The sequence below is a fragment of the Lutra lutra genome, chromosome 3, assembly GCF_902655055.1.
Source record: "Lutra lutra chromosome 3, mLutLut1.2, whole genome shotgun sequence".
NCBI lineage: Eukaryota > Metazoa > Chordata > Mammalia > Carnivora > Mustelidae > Lutra > Lutra lutra.
The window spans coordinates 12,666,982-12,675,211 of record NC_062280.1 but is presented as its reverse complement, the minus strand read 5'-3'; positions in this window follow the sequence as shown (position 1 = coordinate 12,675,211).

Below are 8,230 nucleotides of genomic sequence, written 5' to 3'. Positions count from 1 at the left end.
CCCACCGGCACCCCAAGGCCTGTTGGTCAGATTCATCCCGACAGACCAGATATGGAAAGTTGCAGATAAAAGAGAGGAAGACACACTAACTTTGTTCTGGGGCTTCTTTTCTTCTCGACCCCAGCAACATTTTCCTTTTCCAATCATTTGACAGCAAGATGAACTCTGTTACAGAAAAACAAGGATGGAAAACAGAAGTCCTAGAGTGATGATGATGATGGTGATGATGATGATGATGGTGGTGGTGGCAGTGGTGGCGGTGGCAGTAGCAGCAGCGGTAATCGTGTCTATATTAATTGTAGTAGACATTTTTCCTAGCACTCGCTATGTGCCCAGCCTGATATTTCCTTTACAGACATGATATCATTTAAATCCTCATGATCATAATCTTCCTTTACAGGTAAGGAAACAGAGGCTGAGGAACGTTAAATAACGCATCAGATTATACAGCTGAGGAACAGCAGAATTGGAAGCTACACATTTTGATCACAAAGTTCATGCTTGTAAAGCATAACTGTATTGCCTGTAATTGTTAGGAGCAACTATAATTTCCTGGCTGTCTACCACAGTCCAGCACCTCCCCTTCCATCAAGGCATCTAATGCTCAAAACAAGCCCTACGGAGACAGGGTGGGGGGGTCCAGGCTGCCCGAGAGAAGACGGACAGATGGCTGCCATGGAGACCCAGGGGCTGGCTTCCCTGAAGGAATCTTCCTTCTGCTGAATCTATGACCGCTCCATCTCTGTCAGCCTGGGAATCTGGCACAAGTCCTTCATCTGTGTTTGTCTGAGGACAGTGTTCTGCCTAATTAAATTGACCAAAGTAATCTTCAAATTCATGAGGAAACAAAATGAAATATAGGTGACGATGAAGGGACCTAAATTCTAGAACACATAATCTCACATAAATAATGAATGAATAAATGACCTGAAACACGAATGAACAAATATATAAACGCATCTTACTGCAATTTGTCCCTCTTCCCCGCTCTGGTAAATAGTAGTACTAATATTTATAGCTGCGACACACCGCAATGAAAGTTTTACATGGATTATTCATGTCAGTTTTGTTTACCTAGCTCTCTAGTCTCCATTCCTCAGTCTTTTCTGTGGACATATTTCCTTGCATGTCCCTGTTGGCATCATCTTAACTCATTTCTCACTTTTCCACATCATTCTTTTTCCTCCCTTTTTAACAGTTTAGGAATCCAAACATCTCTGGCTCTTTAGTTTCTGCAGCTTATAAGGTATCTTTCTACAGAAGAAAACTATATTTTTAAAATTAGTAATTCCATAGAGTCTTTCTTAGTTACTTATCAGAGGATTTGGGGGGCTGCGTGTGGAGGGAGTGGGCAGAGGAGGGTCTAACACTAGGGCTCTGCGGATGTTACACAGGCACAGTGGCTATTGATTCTGTACAACATGAAAGATGGGAATGGCTTCTCTTCTCTTCCTCATAGACCATTAGTACTAATCAAAGATGGAATCAGATTCAGAGAGGACAGGCATTTATTTCCCAGAAATATTCTACTTTGGCTGTGATTCCATAAAATGTACTGCTGAAATGGCCATGTCAGGAACAGACTCTTCTCTGTTTCTCCTCGTCACAAAGCTAGACATTAGGAAGATGGCCTAATTCGTTTTCAGTCAGAAGATGTTATTTTTATAACCTTCACTTTTGAAGACGCCATTAAGGTGCTACCTGTCTGCATTTCTGAGAAAAATATCGGTGGTTACCCTCACTGAGATGGCCAAACGGTAAACCTCTGAGTGTCTAATGCACAATATTGTGCTTTCCTTGAAAACCAATTCCCCATAATGGGTGTGAGGCTTTGCTATTGAATTCGGAAAAGCTGGCTCAGCAGCTCTCCAGAGTTTCACAGTCCCAAGACTGAACCTTCCCCCACTCTCCACCACAGGTCTCTGTGTAGGATCCCAGCTGACATTACCCAGGGAGAAGGAGATGCGCCATCTTTCAACCCAAAGGCTGAGTCTCTGCCCTTGGCACGCCTTCCTTGTTCACAACCGGAACTTTCCCCCCTGGCCTCCAAAATCAGATACAGAATCCTGGTAGTTTTTCTAGATTGAACTACTGTCTTCAGTTCTGGAGTGCAGTCTGTGGAAGTGTGCAGAGCAGGAGATCAGTGACGAGGAAGGGAAAGGCCTGAGGAAACCCCTAACAGGGTACAAGTCCCATGCGCAAGAAGAACACCAGACTGCTCTCTGACCAGCAAAAACAAAGAAAGGGTGGGAACAAATGAGGGAAGTAATGGGGAAAACTGACAACAAAGGCAAAAGTGTGGTGCAATGTCCAGTTGTCTAAGGGATGTATTTTGTGGAAATACCGTCAACCTAAACCGTATCAAACAGAGACTCAATATACTGCTCAGTGAAGACAGAGTAACATTAACAGAAGTCAGAGAGAAGGCAGAACTCTCTTGTTCCTATTTTTGCTTCCATGTTTCTCACCAAAGGAAAGCCTCGTAAACTAAAAGCATCAGACAAGCACAGTTTAAAAAAAAGACTTGAAGCCCAGCATATGTGGAGTTTATAAAGAAAGTGCTTAGCCTTAAAATAAATAAATAAATAAATAAATAAGTGAATGTGCCTTGAAAAAAACATTTTTGTTCAAATGGTCAGGTCAGACAAGGCGAATAACGTCCCATGACCTTAAAACCATTCAGAAATGAGATTGTGAAACCAGGGTCAGGAATCTTTTGGAGACATCACAGAAAATCAGAGCAGGGCTAGAACACTGGAGACAGGTGACCATGGATCTTGGTTTTTCAAAAAGATGGATTTTGGTGAGGTTGACTTTGCTCTTGGATAGCTTTCTGGACTCTTCTGGAATGGAGTATTAATGAGAGGGCCTAGGGACGTGTTTCCAAAGAGGAGACTGGGTACTCAGGAAAACTAACCTCATTCCCTTCTGACATGAGGTTTCTAGACTAAGAAACTGGTCATTGCCCTCGACACTGTGCACAGGGATCTCATGAGCCATGTGACAGTGTCTGTGCTCCCTCTGTGGAGGGGACAGAGGAAGCTAAATGCAGGACACCACACTATTTGACTGAGCAACAACTCATTTGGTCAGTGTTGGTCACTTTTCTCCTAGTTCTTTGCTTGCTTTGCTGTGTCCGATATTTTAATCAGCAACTTACATACAGATCAAAGGCAACGTTCATCAGATCTGAGGGTTTTGAAGGGGTGGGGGGTAGGGGGTTGGGGGAACCAGGTGGTGGGTATTAGGGAGGGCACAGATTGCGTGGAGCACTGGGTATGGTGTAAAAACAATGAATACTGTTACGCTGAAAAGAAATAAAAAATTAAGAATAAATAAATAAATAAAGTCTTAAGGTATTTCAACTGAATGTAAGCTTATGAATCATAATTGATTTTTTCCTAATTCCTGAGTTACGATTTCCTAAGCATTAATATACTTGATAACTGTAGCAACAATAGCCACCATAAAATAAAATTAAAATAACCCAAATAATAAAATGAAAATAAATATAATCCCAAAGTCATCGTTTCTTTTAGCTAGCTCTAAGTACATAATTAAAAGATTTCTAAAGTCCAATATTTCTGGACCTTCCATTAACACTGCAATTGTATCAAAGTCACTCATGCAGACAAACTCAATAGGCACACGCTATTGGAACACACATTACACTGAAATGATCGGAACAACTGATACAGCACCAAGAATGTATTAGTCATGTGGAAAATTCACTTCCCTCTCTGGTTGTCTGCCTCAGTTTCCCCTCCTGGTAAACAGGGATGGATAATCTTTGCCAACAGTGCTTGAGAGGCATGGATCATAAAGATCAACAAATAGGGGCACCTGGGTAGCTCAGTGGGTTAAGCCTCTGCCTTTGGCTCAGGTCATGATCTCAGGGTCCTGGGATCAAGACCCGCATCGGGCTCTCTGCTCAGCAGGGAGCCTGCTTCCCCCTCTCTCTCTGCCTGCATCTCTGCCTGCTTGTGTTCTCTCTCTCTCTCTCTCTGTCAAATAAATAAATAAGATCCTTAAAAAAAATCGACAAATAAATGTCAAGTCCTTTGGCCTACTTCCTTGGAGGAAAAATGTTCAATCATTTTGCTCCTTTTGTTAAAGACACCATTCATTCTACAGTGTAGGGATTTGTTACTCACCCCCAAGCTTCCCCTGGACTGCTTTTTGGAGGGCTCCAGATGGTTCCTTAGGAGTGAAGATGCTCCTTACCGTGTCTGGGGTGCAGAAGTCACACTGGGGGCCATGGCCATTAGCAAACTTCCTAAAAGCAAAGAACACAGGGGATCCAGGCTGAAAGTGATGGGTAGAAAGTGCTCAGAAATGAAACTGAGCCTTCTGATCGGTAAAGGCAGAGGTAGGCACAGGCCCGTCAGGAATCCACCGGAAGTGCTGTGATCGCTCACATTAAGACGCTGACAGAAGCTTTCTGGATAGAGACTCCATGCAGGCAGTTGGGAGAGGAAGCCCTCAAAGCCAATCCAGGGCATGGCTTCAAGAGCACAGTTCGGAGTCAACCAAGACTACCCAGAGATTGTCTGTGTCTATCTTGTTGCCTCTCTCATTCTTGGGGGAAAGAAAGAATTTGAATTGGAGCGATTTATTGTAAAGTCTTCTGTTCCTAAGGAGAGTCCCAACTTTTCGACTTCGTCATTTCCCGTTCTGATGTTGGAGGGTTATCTGGTGTTCCATTCACTTTTGGACATTTTTACTAACGCATCTTCAGTAGATGAGTTCAAAAATCCCACACAAAATTGACCTTGAGATTAATGCACCTGTACCTCTGATGATCAGAGGAGTTTCTCGAAAGCAAAAGGACAAAAAGTCTTAAGATAATTCTTCCTTCTGGTCTTTGGCTTGGTGGTCTGCCAGCAACCTTTAGGGCAACCAATTCCTTATGGTCTGGGAAGGTATTTTTAGAACAGACATAATCCTTGCTCCAAAGGACTTTATAACTCAGTTTAGGGGACATTCAACAAAGTCTTGATTAAAGACTATTATATAACATGTTAAATTCAAATATCTAAATCACACAAGTATTTCTTTTTTTCTGGTAGAATTCATAGCATGGCTATTTACACAGACCAAACATAGAATATGCCTCCTTGTTTATCTCATTTTATTACAGGAACCAAGATAAAAGTGATCTGTCCCCTTTGTGTGTGCATAGGACCCACGGCCTTCCTGAAGGGAGGATTCCTCCCTGAGGCAATGAGATGGTTCAAGGTGACACAGATGCAGTGTCACTCCTTCAGGACCCCCTCCCCTCACATTTTTACAGAAGTATAACAAGCTTCAAATGATAATATCGAAATCCAGAGAAGAATAAGGAAATTAAGAAAAGGGTAACTTTTGTTCCTGTGAAAGGGACAAAAACCTTCACTTGCCATCTTGGTTCTCTAAAACCCTAACAAATAAAGAAGCCCTCTAAGTTATTCTGAACTCATTAATATATACTCTTACTTGAACTAGGCAAATCCTGGTTTTGCTGCTTCCTCTACCTTCTGTGGTCGTGACTGCAGCCCCAAAGGCAGAGCAGCAGGTGGACACCAGGCAGGTGGGGACAGAGAAGTGACTTCAGAGTTTGGACAATGAAGCTGAGCATTGCTCTCACTAGAAGAGTAGTTCCCCTCAAAAAAGAAAAAGAAAAATGTGTTTAGGTGATTATAACAGTGATTACTTGGACATGAATATAACTAGTTGAGTACATATTATAGCTGAACCAGCACTTAAGTGATTTTGAATTTGAGTATGGCTCCCTAAAAATAAATCTTTTATTACTTGGAATTAAGAAAGCCATTTCCTCCTCCAAACGATCTTGTTAAAAATGTATTTCAGGAATTGAAATGATTTCTATCTATTCCTATGCCCTTTTCAGTTTACTAGTTGTTATGGTTGGTCAAATCATTAACTTGTTACCCTTCAAGCAATCTCAAGGTTACGTGTGATCTTATAAAGATCTGCAGAATATGAGGCAAAGTCAAAGAAGACCACCTTGAAGGCAAGTCATTCAATAACTTCATCTGAGTGTAAGCTCCACGAAGGCAAGTAACTGGTTCCCAGTGCCTCGGATAGGGGACGCGTAAAAATACTGGTGAGAGGAAGAACGAGGATAATTAAGCATTCCTCCAAGGGGTCAGGTTGCTGAATGCATGTGAATTCACTGTACCTCTCAAGGGGAGAACGAGAGAACTTGAGTGTGCCCTGAAAGTGGCCATCTGCCTTCAGGAGGACTGTAAGGAAGGTGCAGAACAGGCTTTTAGACTTCTCCTGGGGTCTGTTTCTGCCCTGAGGGGTGTCCTGGGTAGGATCTCTGTTTTTCCTCTAATCAAATCCTGTCCTTCTCTACTCCCAAACCCCTGATTTTCCCACTTTCCTCTGCTACCCCCATTTTGTTCCTCTCTTAAGCCAAGTTGAACTTCAATCTCAATGTAGTTCTTAAACAGTGCATACTCTTTCCTTCCCTGAAATAAAGTTTCTTAAAACCAGCAACAAAATCTTCTTTAGTCTGTGAAATGGAACTAAATCATGCAGACACAATGCACGCAGGTGCATTTTTAGGTGTTAATGTATTTGTTTTTAGATCCTAAAACTAATGCTTATTTAAAAAAATAATAAAAAATATGGAAGTGTATAAAGCAGAAAATGAAAATACTCCTTCTCAATTTTCACTTATCAAAGTTAACGATTACCAGATACCTCCATATGTATACAGAATTTCCCTACGCACATATGTTTACATACACGAATTGTTTTTGATTTCTAAAAGTGAAATCAACTATTCATACTATATCAAATTTTGCTTTTTTTCAAGTTACATAGGCTCTCTGTGCCTCAATTGCCTCGCCTGTGGAATGGACAAAGAGGCAGTACCTCTCTTGGGGTTGTTGTGAGGATTAAATCAGCTAATACATGTAAAGTACTTGGAATAGTGCCTGGCACCTAGTAAGTTCTCAATAAATGTTACCCCCCCCTTTTAAAAAAAAGATTTTATTTATTTATTTGACAGACAAAGATCACAAGTAGGCAGAGAGTCAGGCAGAGAGAGAGGAGGAAGCAGGCTCCCTGCTGAGCAGAGAGCCCGATATGGGGCTCGATCCCAGGACTCTGGGATCATGACCTGAGCCGAAGGCAGAGGCTTTAACCCACTGAGCCACCCAGGCGCCCCTACCCATCCCCTTTTAAAAACATTTTTAACTTAAATCCAAGTCAGCTAACATATAGTGTATTACTAGTTTCAGAGGTAAAAGTTAGTGATTTACCAGTTGCATATATATATATACACCCAGTGCCCACCATGTACATCACGTGCCCTCCTTAAGTCCATCACCCAGTTACCCATTCCCCCCACCTTTCTCCCCTCCAGCAACTCTCAGTTGGTTCCCTCTAGTTAAGAATCTCTTATGGGGGGGGCGCATCTGGGTGACTCAGATGGTTAAGCCTCTGCCTTCAGCTCGGGTCATGATCCCGGGGTCCTGTGATCAAGTCCTGCATGGGGCTCCCTGCTCGGTGGGGAGCCTCCTTCTCCCTTTCCCTCTGCTGCTCCCCCTGCTTGTGCTCTCTCTCTGTCAAATAAATAAATAAATAGTAAAATCTTTAAAAAAGTCATCTCTTATGCTTTGCCTTCCTCTCTGTCTTTATCTTATTTTTCCTTCCCTTCCCCTATGTTCATCTGTTTTGTTTCTTAAATTCCACATATGAGTGAAGTCATCTGGTATTTGTCTTTCTCTGACTGACTTACTTTATTTAGCATAATAGTCTCTAGTTCCATCCACGTCGTTGCAGATGGCAAGGTTTCGTTTTTTCTTGGTGGCTGCATAGTATTCCATTGTGTATATATACCACATCTTCTTTATCCATTCATCTGTTGATGGACATCTAGGCTTTTTCCATAGTTTGGCTATTGTGGACATTGCTGCTATGAACATTGGGGTACAGGTGCCCCTTTAAATCAGTATTTTTGGAAACTTTGGATTAATGCCCAGTAGTGCAATTGTGGGGTCATAGGGTACCCCTATTTTCAACTTTTTGAGGAACCTCCATGCTGTTTTCCAGAGTGGTTGCTCCAGCTTCCATTCCCACCAATAGTGTAGGAGGGTTCCCCTTTCTCCACATCCCTGCCAACATGTGTCGTTTCCTGACTTGTTAATTTTAGCCATTCTGATTGGTGTGAGGTGGTATCTCATTGTGGTTTTGATTTGTATTTCCTTGATGCTGA